The sequence below is a fragment of the Chelonoidis abingdonii genome, chromosome 1 (genome assembly GCF_003597395.2).
Source record: "Chelonoidis abingdonii isolate Lonesome George chromosome 1, CheloAbing_2.0, whole genome shotgun sequence".
In the NCBI taxonomy this organism is placed as follows: Eukaryota; Metazoa; Chordata; order Testudines; family Testudinidae; genus Chelonoidis; species Chelonoidis abingdonii.
In genome coordinates, this window is record NC_133769.1 from 215,303,800 (window position 1) to 215,320,938 (window position 17,139).

Below are 17,139 nucleotides of genomic sequence, written 5' to 3' on the forward strand. Positions count from 1 at the left end.
CGGGGGAGACTGCGGGAACTATGGGATAGCTACGGAATAGCTACCCACAATGCAACGCTTCAGAAATCGACGCTAGCCTCAGACCATGGACGCACAACGCCGAATTACTGTGCCTAGTGTGGCCGCATGAAATTGAATTTATAATATCAGTTTTATTAAACCAATTTTAGCTAATTCGATATTATCGCATAGTGTAGACGTGGCCCTAGTGACAGGAGACTGCAGCATTACACTGGGAAGCACTAGCCAGGACCTGAGCAAGCATCAGGACTATTCATTGGTCCATAATGTATAATTTGTTAGTGTAATTTTATTTTCACAAACTTACAGTTGCAGTATACAGGATAAACTTCTTTAAAGCAGCCCAGTGAGCTAGACTTACCTCACATATTGCACCTCTCAGGGTGGCTAGCTCAAATTAAATCATTAACTGAGAAGGAATAATCCTAGTAGGTTCAGAAAATCAGTTTTAAATTCGGCCTGCTAGCAAAATTTTGAATGTATTTACTCTGGATTTCATTTCTTCAATTCATATTAAAGCTCCATGGAATAATCAATTATGCAAAGTACAATGGGACTCAATCTCCAGGAATGCCTCAGGGTATGTCTTAGAAGGACGATAAAAATAATAGTAATGGGTCTACAGCTTCTAAGGCTAATTTCCACAGTTACGACTTTTATAAATAAATAGAAGGAATATCAACTCCCAGTCACTCAGCTTGAGGTCTCACATACTGACAAACCAGAACTCTGCTCGCTCTGTCTCTCTCTCTCTCTGATATATGCTTCTTTCCACATTGAACCCCTGGGACTTATTCCAAGTGCTTCCATTCTTACCCTTTGCTGAGCTAAACATGGCAAAGAATTAAAAAGTCTGGAATAAATGAAGCAAAGATCTGAAATGGCTGGAGCCCTCATCTGTATTTAAGTCCCATTCCTACATATAATCATATCACCTGGGGCTGTGATCCCAAACTGAGCAGTGTCAGACTGGCCAGTAGATGGATGGGAGACCTTCTTGGAAAATCCAGTGCTGAAGGAAATGGTGCTGGTTATTCTGCAGTAAATGGCACTATTTTCTCTGAGCTGTTACTGAGCGTGGTGCTAGGGACATAGGAAGTGAGCTTTCCAGACTAGACAAAGTCAATGCCCTGACCCCCTGTGGTCATAGAATATCCTATTTCACTTTATGTATGGATCAGCATGTTAGCTGTGAGAGCATGGCTAAATGCCAATTTAATTGTAATCTACATTCTCTGTATTTAAGAAATATTCCCCCCGGCCCTTGCAGTTGGATGCCGCTCTCCCTCTAAGCTTCTGTTCAGTTTCACCATGCATTGGTAAGCCATGCTTCGCCACAGAGGTGGTTGAATTTCAACAGAGGGAAAGTGTGTATTTAGCAGGAAGTGCTGTGTCAACACTAGAACTTTTCCCCAAAAAAGCTTCTCACAGTTCCTATCACCCGTGCAGCTCCATCAATGGTAGCAATCGTGGAAGTGCCAGCAGAGACAAAGTTGCTGCACAGCAGGGCTAGATGACATGGTGGTTAAAAGCCCAGCCACAACATTCCTACTGTTCCTACCACAGGCAGAGCTACACCAGTGATAACAATGGCAGGACATTTTAGTGTAGGTATGGCTTGCAGTGCTTTGGAATCCTTCGGGATGAAAAGTGCTATCAAAATATAAGCTATAGTAAATTATTATTATTTTTGACAACTAGATTTGGCCGTAATAGAAAGTTGCCATTCCAGAAAGAGGTAACATCAGGGAAGCCTTATGGCATGCATTACACAGGAGGTTAGACTAGATGATCACAGCAGTCCCTTCTGGCCTTTTAATCTATGAATGTGAAAACATTGAAATAAGAGAAAAACAGAATAAGAGAAGCCAACAGAGTATGCAGGTAAAGATCCAAGCAGTCTTCACGGAGCAGTATGACAGAGAGTAGCCCTGGAATCCAGGAATTTCCAAGTTCTAGTAGTGGTTCTGCCACAGACTTACTTGCCTGGCATTAAGCAAGTCACTTAAACTTTCTACTGCAGCGTCAGTTTCTCCTCAACATTATAAAATGGATTTTATAACATTTAACTACTTACTTCTCATACAACAACTGCGTATTTTATCAGAACAGCACTAACACTGTTACTATGAAATCATTCACATGACTGACGCAGCCTCATTTAAAGGCAGACTCATGCATAGAATTGTACATTTGGCACATACAAGAAGAATGATATTCAGATGGGAAAATTCCAGAAGACTCTCTTTCACAAACCCTTCAGTGAGAGTAAAATTTGTTGCCAAATTGTTGGGACACTTGCATACAATTTCATGATTGCTCACATGTCCTGTATCTTTGCAGACTGAGCTGTGTGCACTGCAAACTGCAGGAAGTTCCCATTAGTAGGATCATAGGAATTTTGTTTGGGAAACAGCGTGAAGAGGGTAATTATGGGCAGCCTGTTGATTCACGTTTCTCAAAGGACAAGAAGGATCCTGCTCTACACACTCTTTTGCAGCCACTCATATTTTGGAATTGAAAGTCATTTGAAAGCTGTTTAGTATTATGTTTTAAAACTTCCAAAATAAACACACAACAACAAAGAATGACCTCCAAGTGGCAAGATACCTAGACCAGTGGTTCACCTCCTATTTTCTCCCAGAACCCACAATCCACCTCTCGTGTCTTGTTGTAGAGACTTATGGGATTGGGGCTATAACAAGAACTCACACCTGGTGTAGCTGCCTTTTTGTTTTTCAGTCTGTGCTGACCCTCTGAGAGGCACCATTTAACAGCCACCTGTGGGTCATGCCCCACATGTTGAGAAACACAGACCTGGATAAATAGAGACCCCGTAAGAAACTGGACACCATTCTTTCTCAAGAGGTTCCAATTCAGAGAGAGTGCTGCCAAGCCAGCAGTGCAATGAAAGACCAAAGTTGCTGTTTTCTCACACTCCTAATTCCCACTGAAACTGCAATGGGAGATTTGTGTGGGGAAGGACGTCAAGTATGAAACAAGTTTTCTTTCTGTCGCTAGTGTTATTCACATTCCTATAACATCTGATCTGCAGAAAGGAAGTGTGCTTTTTACAGCAGTTTGGTGTGACTCAATGGAATTCATATGATGGGGCTGTAGCCCCCTGTTGGACTGGCAGAACTGCAAAGTTCAAGCACTGACTCATCTACTTGCCCACTAGCGCAGATTGGATTGTCTGTGTACATACCTCTGCTGTATGAAGCAGCAACACAACACAACACAGGAGTCTCCTGGGTTCTTAACATGCCTCCCATGCAATATATTATGGAGGCACAAGGCTGAATGCTGAACAATATGGACCTTTCACTTAGAGGTGGAGATGGATACCTGATGCCCCCACATCATAAATATCCAAACTGCCTGCTTGGCCAAGCTCTTTGAATGTTCTCTTTTTATTAAAACAGCTCAACTGAGACACTGTTTTAGGGTGGGCGGGAGGTGCACGGAGGGTGGGAGAGGGGGAGGCGCTGATCCACGGGGCCCGCCTGCAGGCAGGAGGTGCTGGGGGGAGCTGATAGGGGGACTGCTGGGGGGGAGCTCATCACCCACCATTTTTTCCCCCATGGGTGTGCCAGCCCCAGAGCACCCACAGAGTTGGTGCCTATAAGCCCAGACTGAAAGAGCCATCAAACTTGGCTGAGTGTATGGGAGGGTTGTCAAGACAAAAAACTGGTAAGAGTCCAGGCTAACTGTGCGGCGACAACAGACCCTAGAAGAACTTCCAGAGCTCATCCACAAATAAACTCTGTCTTTGATTCCCTTCACAGTGCGAACCTGGACATCATATGTCTTTCGGAACCCATGTACTCTAGGCCATGAGTTCTCTGCCTGGGGTCTTTAATTGGTCCAGCAGGTCCCTTTCTTTACGACGAGATATGTGCTTGTGTCCCAAAACAATGTTGTAACATGGAGACACATTATGGCAAAGGGCAAGAGCAAAAGCACAGCAAGAAATTGCATGTAGAATTGTCACCTTGGGGTATCAGGGCAGGGAGTGTACAACGGTCACTGAAAGGTGGGGCACAGCACTGCGCAGTCAAACAAGGAGGACTGCAGTTATGTAGTTGTCCTATCCACCTTGGCATAGCACTGATGTAGACTGCACTGGGGCAGCTGGAGGGGGGGCCTAAAAACATCTTTAGGGGTGACATAGGGTTACCCGATAGCAACTGTGAAAAAACGGGATAGGGTGAGGGGATAATAGGTGCCTATATAAGAAAAAGTCCCCAAAAATGGGACTGTCCCTTTAAAAATGGGACATCTGGTCACCCTAAGGTGATATAGCTAATGAACAGTACTGAAGCCAGTTACAATGCCCAAGATATTGATGCAAGATATGTTTAGTAGGGTTCCCTGTTTGAGAGGAAAATTACAAGTACGCCCATCACAGATGTCTGGCGCTTTTGGAAAAACACACACAATGGATGGACAGCTTTGGGAATGGTGGCATCTGCCAGACTTTTTAAAAACATGAAGCAATAAAAACCTAATAATACAAATCAAACATGTAAAATATGACTTCCAGTGGACCTAAAGAGGGTATGGACTATGGACAATAAATAAAATGTTTCTGAAAATAAGGAATAAATCTAGCAATGGGGATTCTCAGGACAAAGTATTCATAAAAATTCACTCATCTCAGAGCTGCAGCCCTGAACCTCCCGTGCACTGGATGGGAGACACTGATAAATCTAGGAGGCCATACATGCCAACCAGCTCATATGTTTTCCGTGAGCAATGACAGGGAGCCAAATTGCTTTGTTCCGATTAGTGAAGGTCCTCTGACTGTAAAATATACTGTGTGAAAAAAATATTGAGTTTTAGTTTGCTGACACATCAATTTAAGAGAATTATTACTCTCATACAGAGGCCAAAGCATGTATCTCCCTTCATGTATGTGCACTAAAAGCTAATTGTCAACTTTTATATAGGGGTGAAGGGAAGGTGGGGTGCGTGTGGGTATGGAAACAGTGCCTTTCCAACAAGCTGCAGCCATGCGATATCTTTCCCTGAAAACGTAAAGCTCTGACCGGCTGGGCATTTTGTTTTATTCCTAAAAGGAGAAAATAAACTCTCTGTGACAAAAACTTTACATTTTTTAAACACGTCTATTTCTCTTTATTTTTTTCAATAATTTTCTAGCAGGCTGCCTTGTACAGTGTCCTGTCAATGAAGTCTGAGATGGAAAAGACACAACATCTAGTCCGATGCCGGATTGTTCTCTCCTGTGGGTCAAATCTTACTCCCTTTACACACACAAGTAGCCCCACTGTCTTTAATAGGGTTACTTGTGTGAGCGAGGGAAGCACGATTCTACTATGTATATGTTCAAGGGCCTCGCCCAGTCTAGTTTTTAACCATTCAAGTGATGGGGTTGATTCAGTTATGCCGTTTCCTCTTCTTGCTGGAGTAGTTGAGGAGGGAAGTCCCACACATGCTAATTTCATTCAGACAATAGGCATGTGAAATCAATGTTCATGCAATATCTTTAAGTCCCCATGGATTCGTATTTTAGTTATTGAATGAAATGCTTTCATTTCTTTGACTCCTTCCTTTACCTTTTCTCCAGCTTGCAGGCTCAGCTTCTCTCTTGAATGCAGTTGCGAAAAAGGCTAATATTATTCTCGGTTGTATTAACAGGAGTGTCGTATGTCAGACACCTGAAGTAATTGTCCCTCTCTAGATAGAACTGGTGAGGCCTTAGCTGGAGCACTGTGTCCAGTTCTGGGTGCCACACGTTAGGAAAGATGTGGAGAAATTGGAGAGAGTCTAGAGAAGAGCAACAAAAATTAAAAGATTTGGAAAACTTGACCTCTAAGAAAATGCTAAAAAATCTGGGCATGTTTAGTCCTGAGAAAAGAAAATTGAGGGGGGGATCTGATAATCTTCAAAGATATTAAGGGCTGTTACAAAGAGGACCATGATCAATAGTTCTCTACATCCAGTGAAGGCCAATGAAGAAATATTGGGATCAATCTGCAGCAAAGGAGATGTAAATTAGGAATTAGGAAAATCTTTGCAGCTGTAAGGGTAGTAAAGCTCTGGAATAGGCTTTCAAGGGAGGTGGTGAACCCCCGCCACTGGAAGTTTTAAAGGCCAGATTGGACAACCACCTGTCAGGGATCGTCTAGGAGTACTTAGTTCTGCTTCAGCACAAGGGGCTGGACTTGAAAACCTCTTTAGGTCCATTCCAGCCTTACATTTCTAAGACTCTATGATTCTGTAATTGGTAACTACCTGTGCAAAGCAACTAATTTCCATTACCAGACATCCACATTGCAAAGGCAGAAGGAATCAAATATTCAGAAAAACAGTAGAAGCAAAACATTTCATACTAATTATTGTGATAGTCATGAAGTTTTGCTCTTATCCCAGAATGGCCACCATCTCTCTTTACTATAAAGGGGACTAAGGCCACAGGCAGGCTGCCCTCAGCCTGATGGCCACTATCTCCTGCTACTTCTAGAGAGGCTGAAGCCAGGCTGTTGTCAGGGGAAATTGTGGCCTCTTACTCATACAAGGGCCAGACATGGGGGGTGCTCGGAATGAGGCATTACAATACAGGATGGGAAATTCTGAGGCATTGGAGTGGCTGCAGGGGGCAGGAAGGAGACTGAATGATGGTGCAGGGAATGTAGTGTGGCAGACAGGAAGGATGTGCTGGGGCTGGAGATTGTGAGAAGAAAGAGAGAGAAATATAGGGAGGCAGGGAAAAAAAGAATCAGAAGGGGAATTAAAATACCTTTAACTCTCATGGTCTGTATGCTATTCTGTTGCATTAACACATGGAAAGAGGAGCAGGGGAGGTCAGCCATCCCAGCAGCTGCATTCTGCGGCATCTCTCCCAAGACAGGCACAAACTTGCAGGCACAGTCACTGCTCCACTGTTTTACAGGGTGCTGCATGTGCTCCTCCACCAGAAGAAGCCACTCTGCTAGCCAGTATGGACAGGATGGTGTACACATGGTCTCACTGCTGCCAACTCCTCCTTGCCTCATATGGGGAGGCCACTGTTGGACTTAATCTAGAATAATCATTGTGCTCTCTGAGCCCAAGAACATAGAAAGCGTCTGTCCCTGGAGCAGGGACACAAGTGGAGAGATGCTTATTCTTTGCAGCCTCTCTGTCTTTCCCCTACCTACTGCATAATCACACATGGCCAGCCACAGTGTGGCCCTGATTATTAGTCATTTTCTTAAAGTTTTCATTCAGTTATAGAAGCTCCCTTGACCATTTTGTACAGATGAATTTTAAAGGCAGTAAGGCTGGCTCTGTCCCGGTACAACACAATAGCTTTCTCCACAGACTCTCTGTGAGACTATGCAACGTTCAGATCTTAAAAGCAACAGCGCTAACCAAAGGGAAATTTTCTTTTTTCTTTCTTTTTAAAAACTTTTTATTAAGGCAAAGTCACAATAAAATGGTAACATTGTATTTGGTACATTCCTTTTCCAGGATCAGGTTAATATCCAAAGAACCTGGCTAAAGATTCTGCCTCATTGGCTGGGGAGCTGCCTCCTCTGAGTATGCTGCAAAGGATGAGAAAATTTTTAAATATCTGTCCACTTTTTGGTGCTTCTTTTGTGTGTGTTCCTGTGTGAAAGCTTTTCCTTTACAAGAACAGTCCATATTTTACTAGACCACAAGTCCACAGGAGGAGGGGTCACATATTTCCAATAATGGCAACGTGTAGCTGCTAACAATAAAAAAGAAATTAAATTGACGTCCTGTTTAAGTAAACAGGTCAGGGGATTTCTTGAAAGCTGGTATTTTGTCATAAGATGGATCTCTTTAATAATTTCCCCCCTAAACTGTCTAATTCCTGGACTCAACCACCAAATGCTTTCTTTGTATCAGAGACATATAACAAGAGCTGGAAAATGTAGTGGGGAGCTACACGTATTAACTGTCCAAAAGAAAAATCAACTGTTTCTGCACAGCACTAGTTGAGCTGGGCTTGCCACATCCGCTCCACTGTCCCCCTTGCAGCCTCCCAAATCTATACAGAGCATGCAGGGAATGCTAAATTGGAAAAGCTGGAGGGCAGGATGTTGGTGCAAAGCACACTGGGAGAGCAAACATTACAAAAAGCTTTTTGCATGATGGGACTTCAATGGAAATCTGCTTCTACAGGGAAATAGCTCTGCATGCCAAGCAAGATCCAGAAAAAAAATGGCCTCACCACAGTGTGGCTAATTAATCCTACCATAACCCAAAGAAGCAGAAATGTTTTGCTTAACAGTAGCCAGCCACAAGAAAGAATAATGAGAGAGCACTTCCATGCTATATGTGGCTTAGCTTTGTTTGTTTTTAATAGTGGTGGTGGTGATTTAGTCATCATATAGAGCTTAAATACTTATTTACATAATTTCTAGAGTGCTCAGCTCCAGGTACAGTAACTGACACACTGTAACAATCGTAAACAAGTTAAAGCGTGGTTCACTGCCCAGAGAAACCAGCTAATAAAGAAAACCCAAGCAAAAGAAAATAGTCCAAACCATCTGTACAGTGCCTGGGATGGGGACTGAGGGGCCCCAAAATGGTCAAACTTGTTATGACCTGAATAGAAAGGTTTGCTTATTCATATTACACTAGCCCAACTGCAATCAGGGCCACATTGCAAGAAACACGGTACAAACATATAGTAAGAGACTATATCCCTGTCCCTGCACCAAAGAGTTATAATCAAACTCGAAGAGACACATAAAGGTTGGGAAGGGAAACAGAAGGTGAAGTGACTTGCTCATAGTTACACAGCTAGTCAGTGGCAAAGCTAGGACTGAAACCCAAGTGTCCCTACTCTCACTCCAGTGCTCCCTTCACTAGATCACATAGCCTCCCAGATCTGTAGGGAAGTAAACCCAGAACACCTGTGTCCCAGGTTAGTGTCTTGAACACAAGACTCTCCTTCCTCCCTGGTCCTCACCAAGCCTTAAAAGTCAACATAGGGACAGCTGGGGAAATCCTCAGGGTCAACGTATGAAGGGGATGGGGGAGGCAAACACATTCCTGATGTAACGCCACATCAGTTACATCACTGAAGAATTTGTCCCGTGATCTCTAAACTGAGAAAGGCCAAATGAGATGGACACTTGAGACAGACAGCTAGGACAATCCAGCCAGGCTCAGTTGCCTTGGAAGGACACAAAGAAGCAGCACTCACCCAAGAACCTCAGGCCTAGCTAATTAAAACCTCTATATAATATCAAGCAGGGGATGGGGTGGGGGGGAGAGTAAATATTCTGTTCTCAGTGAGCAGAATGCAAAATCCTTTTCTCACATGCAGCTCAGGGTTTTTTTTCCAGAGCATCTTGAACAGATAATCAGAGCGTGCTGACATTCAGCAGTAATCAATTAGCACCTACTTTAGATTAAATTGAGAATATGTAAATAGGGGTCCTCATTAGGCAGCACAGTCAACATCTCACAGACACTCACCATGCCCTGAACATATCAAATGGATAAAATATAGAAGTTGTTCGAAATCCTACTCCAAAATGGGAGGGTTGACGGTCTACACCAGCAACTTTAAATGAGTTTTTAATCTTTTTTTTTTAGCTTATTTGCTAGTATCAAGTCAATTCCCACTATTATTCAACCACCTGGAGCCACATCTCTTCACTTGTTTAAAGTTACCTCCGTATGTAATATAATACACACAACGTTTAGGCCTCCCACTTTTTACCTGCCTTAAGGGTGAGCGATGGGGGTGGGGCAGAGAGGTGGAAGGGGACAGAGAAGAGCAAGAGGAGGCAGGGCCTCGGGGAAGAGGCAACGTGAGGGTGGGGCCTTGGGAGAAGGGGGAAGTGAGAGTGTGGCCACACTTAGAGCTCTGATGGCCCCCCACTTCTGGGAAGCTTCTGGCACTCCTCCCTCAAACCCAGACCCTCAGAGGCACCATCAGCATAGGATGGTTCTGATTATTTCACAATTGCTTCACCCTGCTTATTTTGCCTAGGGATGAGGGGGGCAGTAGGCAGGGACATTAGCCATCACCCAACCCCACAGAGTCAACCCCTTGAGTTCAGCACAAGTTCAACCACCAATGGCATTCCTCTGTGTGCCTGTCTGTAATACAATAATTTTAGAATGTCATGTCTGAGCAATTCCAAAATTTCAGGGAACATTCTAGGTGTGAATGGCCAGAACCCTATTGATTTGGGGGGAAATTGGAAACTGAAAAGGGAAAAAATGGGGAACAGATGATGCCCCTGCCCGCTCTTTAGCACAGTCACAAGCATCTGTGCAACTGTCTATCAACCAAACAACTGGCTGATGATGCCGCTAACACTTGCCAGCATGACAGTACCCATATCTCATTGCTGTTCATCCTCCCTATAAAGTTTAACACATTGGCATCTTGAATAACTTATCTCCCAGGAAGAAAGAAGAAGAATGGTGGGTGAAGGAGAATGGGGGAACAAAATGGGACTGTGCTCCCTGGGCACTGGGGTAGAATGTGGGATCCTGAGTCCCTGCCTTGGGGAGGAGGGTGGAATGGGAGCCCCTGGTATGGAGGAAATGGGGAAGAGGGAATGAGGTGCTCAGAACCCCTGGCAAGGAGGGAGATCGAGAGACTCAGGCATGTAGGGATTGGGGGCCGTGGGAGGAAAAGAAGAGAGTGGAGCTCACACAGAGCCCCAGCCACAGGAGTGAAAATAGTGGTCCTGGAAGAAAGGAGGAGGGAGAATGGTGGGGTACATAGAACCCTTAGTGTGTGTGTGGGAGGGTTGAGGGAACCTAGTATTGTGGACGTGTCGTGGGGGCACACAGAAATGTTGAAATGGAGAGAAGGAATAGTGGGACACACAGAGCTGCTGGTGTGGAAGAAAAATGGGGGGACCTGGTATGGGAGTATCGGCAAATGAGGAGAACACAGCCCCTGGCTTGTGGGGAAGAAGGAGATGGGGGTGCATACAGAGGCAGTGGTATGGAAGAAGGGGATTATGGGGGGCACACAGAACCCCTGGCAAAAGAGAGATTGGGAAAGTTGCAGGGAGTCCTTGAAATAGAGTGAGATGGAAGAGTAACACAGGGAGACTACAGGGAGAATGGAGGGATACAAGGACACTCTGCTTGTTTGCATTGTGCTCAACCTACAGGCTTCAGGAACAATAAAGTGTGTGACCTCCTACTGGGTTACCTGTGGAGGGATGTCTGCAGGATCAAGGGAATGGACTGTGACAATCACAAAGAATCACAGAAACAGTTTCTTTCTTCCGACACAGAACAAGGAACTTTATTAGAATAAGGAAAACAGTGTCATACCTAGAGCTTCTCTCTCCCCCATCTCTCCTTTTCTAGTGTTCACTAATCGATGCAGACTTTCTGCTATAAACTACCTCTGGCCTATCCTGCCAGATTTCCTGCTGCTGATTTAAAGAAACAGTACACAGTCTTGCAATCCCACTTCCATACCACTCAACCCCAGACCTGACTGATCTGACTCCATATAGATGCAGAAGGGAGAGCTGGGACCCGGCATGCTCTGCAGAAATATTAAGTTGATTCCACTGAACCACATTTGGAGGGAATATATTTCTGAGACAGAACAATAATAGAACCAAGTTTTTTTGAGACAAACATTAGAGGTGCGCAAAAAATTCAAAGCTAAGTTTTTTAAGAAGTGGTAGTTTCAGTGTTGCCCACACTTATGATTTTATTGCAAATCTAGTGATATTTGGTGTTTTTCTTAAAGCCCCAGCTCTTGGAATCATTTTAGCATATAATAATATCACTTTTTTTTTTAAAGTAAGTTTCTAACCCTCGTGGTTGTGAAGAAAAGCTTGCAAATGTGACCCCTAAAGGCTCAAGAACCAGAAGGCAAAAAATCCCTCAAATAACAAAAAGCACAATTTTTTTAAGCCATTGAGGGGCTGAGATTCATTGATTTTGAATGTTTGTGGCTGGCAATACTGAACTCTAGGTTCTCCTATTTCATACTAAATTAACAAAGAGTGTAAAGTTCAAGAAATGCCCCCATAAATGACTTTTTTTTAAATGAAATCATGGCTGCTTTTACTCAAATGTGGTCCATTTTGGTAACTCATCTACTATTAGCGAAAATCAATCTCCAAAGTCAGCTTAATGTTCACCTTTTCAATTAATATTTACATAAAACCTGCCATAACAATACAAATACAAATTTGTACCAGGGCTCGTTTTATTAGTGAGTGGGTATGCTAGATATTAGTATGTTCATGCGGTATTAACACTAAGAGTCTATAATTTAGATATTTGTATGACTGTTCTTTGGTAGCTAATTTTGTCTAACAAAATCCTGTTAAGTTGCTGCTTGGTCTTTTCCCTTCCTCCAAGTCCCAGAATGGGACTTATATGCTAATTGCTACTAGTATATGCTAATTAGACTTCATTTCCATTTCTTAAAGAGATAAGCACTGTTTTGTGCCAACCCCCATCATTAAAATGCCCCACCTTTGCGGCAACCTCTCAATCTGCCACTCATATGCACACGATAAAGAATTTATTTAAGTTTTCAGGATTCAGGAGTCTTCCTGAGGAGGTGAAATTCTTTCCTTTTCTGTTAATAGACAGAGAGGGAAGTCAAATACTCCTGGTCTTTGGGGATTTTCAAGATCTGGATCTGAATTTTGCTGCTTGAGATTCTCTCAGTTAACAGGGCTTTTGAAACAGTGTCAGTAACTGAAAAACAAAACATGAATACATCTAATCTGTTTGTCCTTGTACAATTGCTGTGGTATGCTGAGAGTAGTGGTCCAAAACAATACAGCTCACTGTAATGTTATAGCCATGGTTTGGATTATTACTGTTGAATACACTAGAGCCTTTAATCTTTTGTGAGCTTTTCCTCCTCCTTCCCCTCTCATTCCACCCATTGTCTTTCCTCTACCTAGAGGGCGAAACAGCACCTGCTTCATCAGACTGAGACTTAACCATGTCATTCCCCAGCTAACACCTGGTCAGGATGGCAAACTGTGTACCTAAGCTCAGAACCACTCCAGATATAACAATTCTTCATTACTCTCAGTCCACGCAGATTCATTCGACCTTTAGAGGAAGCAATCTAAGGTTTATCATGCTTGAAGGCATTGCCAGTCTCCTTAAATTACCTAATGTGATTTCACTGCACTGCAATGTAGTCAGAATTAGATCCATATTAAAGATTGGTTAGGGGGAAAAATGCAGCCACCAATCGGTTTTGAAAAGCACAAGGTGCCTTTTCAAATGCTAGCTGTAGTATCCGATACTTTACTCTGGGCAGGGTGAGACTGGCTAAGATTTTTAGGCTGAACACATAGAGTTCAGGGAAATTCCACATTGTGATGTTACTTAATAAATCTCTGCAAATAAGTCTCAGGGCCAGATTCTGATCTCATGAGGGTGTAAATCCCCATTTTACTGGTAGAGAACTGAGTAACTCCACTGAAATCAGTGGGACTTGAGATTTACATCTTTTAATGCTGTGACCACCACACAACTCAATGGGTGTTCAGAGCACTCTGTTTATCAGGACTTCTTCCTTCCTATGAGAAATATCAGGACTTTTCTTGGATTACTTTAAGGCCTTGTCTACTGTCGGAGAAAAACAGAGTTCTCACTCTCTTTTTGGGTGCAGCAAGTCAGATTCTTTATTATCTCTACCAGCTGCATGGAGGGAGAGAGCTAAACAGGGTCTCTCCCAGGTAAGCAATTACAGCAAGCATTTATACCTTTTGTTACATACAATAATAAGCAACAGCTGCATTTTGTTTATACATAGGTCATCTTGATATCTTATTTTTCTCACTTCCATTTAGACCATAGTCTACATTCCATATCTAACACAAGGTCACAACAATATCTCACAGAGTTCTTTCCCACTCGCTTCACACAATCCTCACTTCCACAAGTCTCCTGTTATTAGGGTAACAGCTACTTTAATTCTTGCTCACAGAGGGGACTATTTGCATTGAAATCCCCTTCAAATCCCTGTCAGTTCTTGCTCTACTTCCACACTACACTATAGAGTTTTGTCGACAAAAGTTATGTCAACATTCAAAAATCGGTATTGCATGTTCACATTCGCTCCTTCTGTTGGTAGAGTGTGTCCACAGTTGGGGCACTGTCATCGACAGCTTGAGCAATGCACTGTGGTTGCCTATCCCACAGTCCAGCTCAACACCTTCTGTTGCTAGGTCCTGTGGGAAGACGGAGCGGACCATGGCGCATCTTGGGACTGCATCAATGTCCCATGATGCATTGCTTGGGGATGTCCTGGAGATCTCTCTGGAGGATTCCCGTGAGATCTCAGCATGCATCAACACCCTGTTCCGCTGTGCCGATTACTGCACAGGGAAATGTGCAGCTCACAGAAACACAGCCAGCCTTCCACATTTCTATACCCTGAACCACCTCCACACTACACAAACTGCAGCCACTTACCAGGCATCTCTTCTCACGCTTCTTGCTTACTGGAGAGCAACTTCTGAGACTAGCTAAACACCCAGAGTGGCGAACTGGGTGACCCCGCTGGGAGCACCACATCATCATCTAACTCCACCTCTTCATCAATGACTTCGTCCTCCGGGTTAGGTCCTCTTTCCACCGCCTCCAGGCCCGCCAATGTATCCATGGGGCTCTTGGTGGTGGAGGTGGGGTCACCACCAAGAATACAGTCCAGCTCCTTATAGAACCAGCAGGTCTTAGGTGAAGCACCGGAGCAACAATTTGCCTCCCTCCCCTTATGGTACACTTGCCTCAGCTCCTTTATCTTTGCTCTGCAGTGCAGCGTGTCCCAATCAAAGCGCTTTTTGCACAAGCCTTGAGAAATCTGCTCATAGGTATCAAAATTCCTACAGCTTAATTGCAGTTGGGACTGCACAGCCTCCTCTCCCTATATACTGAGTAGATCCAGTAGCTCTGCCATGGTCACCTGGGAAGATGCAATGAGACCTCTCCATGCTGAGCCAATGGGGAACAGAATTTCAAAAATTCCTGGGGCTTCTAAGAGGGAGGGGGTGGATGGTTTCTTATCTGGCTGCAGGCAGTGGAGTTTAAACTGCAGACAAGAGCGGTCAGGATGGGCATTCTGGGACACCTCCTGGAGGCCAATTAAAGTGATAAAATCAAGCATGATATCAACACCAGCGCTTTGTCGACAAAAAGCCTTAAGTCGCTCCTCTCCTCAGGGTGGTTTTATTTTATCACCAAAATAGGGCATTTTTCCTGCCAAAACTCACATTGCAGTGTGTACACATTCATAGTTTTGTAGTGTAGACAAGGCCTAAAAATGGCATTTCCCCACCTCTCTCCCCCAGCTAATTGCCACATTTTAAGCCCCATCTACACAATGCGTGAAAATCGATTTTAGATACGCAATTTCAGCTACGAGAATAGCGTCGCTGAAATCGAATATCTAAAATCGAGTTACTCACCCGTCTTCACCGCGCGGAATCGATGTGCGCGGCTCGCCATGTCGAATCCGGAACTCAGTTTGTTTTGGTGGAGTTCCGGAATCGATGTAAGCGCGCTCTGGGTTCGATATATCCCCGTCTAGACGAGACGCGATATATCGAACCCTGAGCTTTCGATTTTAACGCGCCGAAATGGCGCGTCGTATAGACGTGGCCTTAGTCTCTGCAAGAGAGAATTCCACAGTCAAAGGACTTTGGAAAATGAACAATGTCATTGTGTGAAAAAAGAAGCAGCCCTTGAAACAGGCATTTGCAATTCTGAAATGCTAAATGGAGTAAGTGGCTTTAGCATCTGTTTGCTAACTAACTACCTTAGTATTACCCAGTGAAAAGCAGGCAGGCAGAGACAGGATTTCAGGAGCTCTCAATGCCGCAGATTTGAAGTTTTCAAGAAACAGTCAAAACACCCCCAAAATGTGCTCCCCAAGTAGTTGCTTTGTCATGAATTTGACAACTAAACTGGGAACAGCTACATGGCTCCTCATTTTCCTAGGCCAGATTAAACTCTGATGTAATGTCATTGATTGAAAAGGTGTCAAGTATCAGAGGGGTAGCTGTGTTAGTCTGGATCTGTAAAAACAGCAAAGAGTCTTGTGGCACCTTATAGACTAACAGAAGTATTGGAGCATGAGCTTTCGGGGGTGAATATCCACTTCATCAGAAACATGATCCAACGAAGTGGGTATTCACCCACGAAAGCTCATGCTCCAGCACTTCTGTTGATTTAAAAGGTATTACACCAGGGATGAATCTGACCACATATGCCTGACAATATCATTATCTGCCTGATTTTCCTCTCCTTCTCTCCCTTCCCCACACATACACATGCTTTTCTGAAGACATCAGTCACAGTTATAGATGAAGTAGGCCTGAGCTCCATTTCTCAGCATCTCCAGAGTGGTCACAGATTACCAATGCAAATACAGTAGGTTGCTGGACTTTTGCTGTCTCAAGCAATAGCACATAGGGACAGCAGCGTACCCTTTGGTGATGTCAGCCATGCACCTGAGGTAACATATAATTATGAGAGAGAGAGAGAGAGAGAACTGGCAGCCATCTAGGGTAAAATAGCCTGTAGCACTATCAGCAGCACATTGATGCCAACAGGGAGTGTCACTGACAGCAGCCGAAGACAGATGCTCGTGTAGAATGGAAGGAGAGGGAAAGGGCACACAAGGCAAAAGACATCAATACGTACAAATCAGGGAAAATACGAAGGCTATTTCCTTTCAATAAAATTAAATGGATTGCGGCAGAGCTCCTAAGCAGCTGATATTTTGGTCCCTTGCCCATCTCTCAATTCCTCACTCCTTCTGCTATTGCTTATTATTTAACTCTGTTGCCTTTTTTAACCCTAGAGAGCACTATGCGACTGGAGGTGTGAAAGAGACCATACACCATGCAAGTCATATTTTATTGTATTGCATCATTCAGCATTTTAAAGAGGTAAGTTAATCACTAAACTGCTGTTCGGTGCCTTAAACTACCAGCTGTTCAGTGCTCTGCATTACAAGATTTATCCTTTAGGATTTTATTTCTATCATCCTTCCCCTACCCCCACCTTCCATATACAGACTTTCTAGAAGAATAAGAACATTCTGGGGAGTGGAGGAGGGGACTGAGAGACAAAGCATCTGGCTCTGCTTTGGTCTTCATCACACAT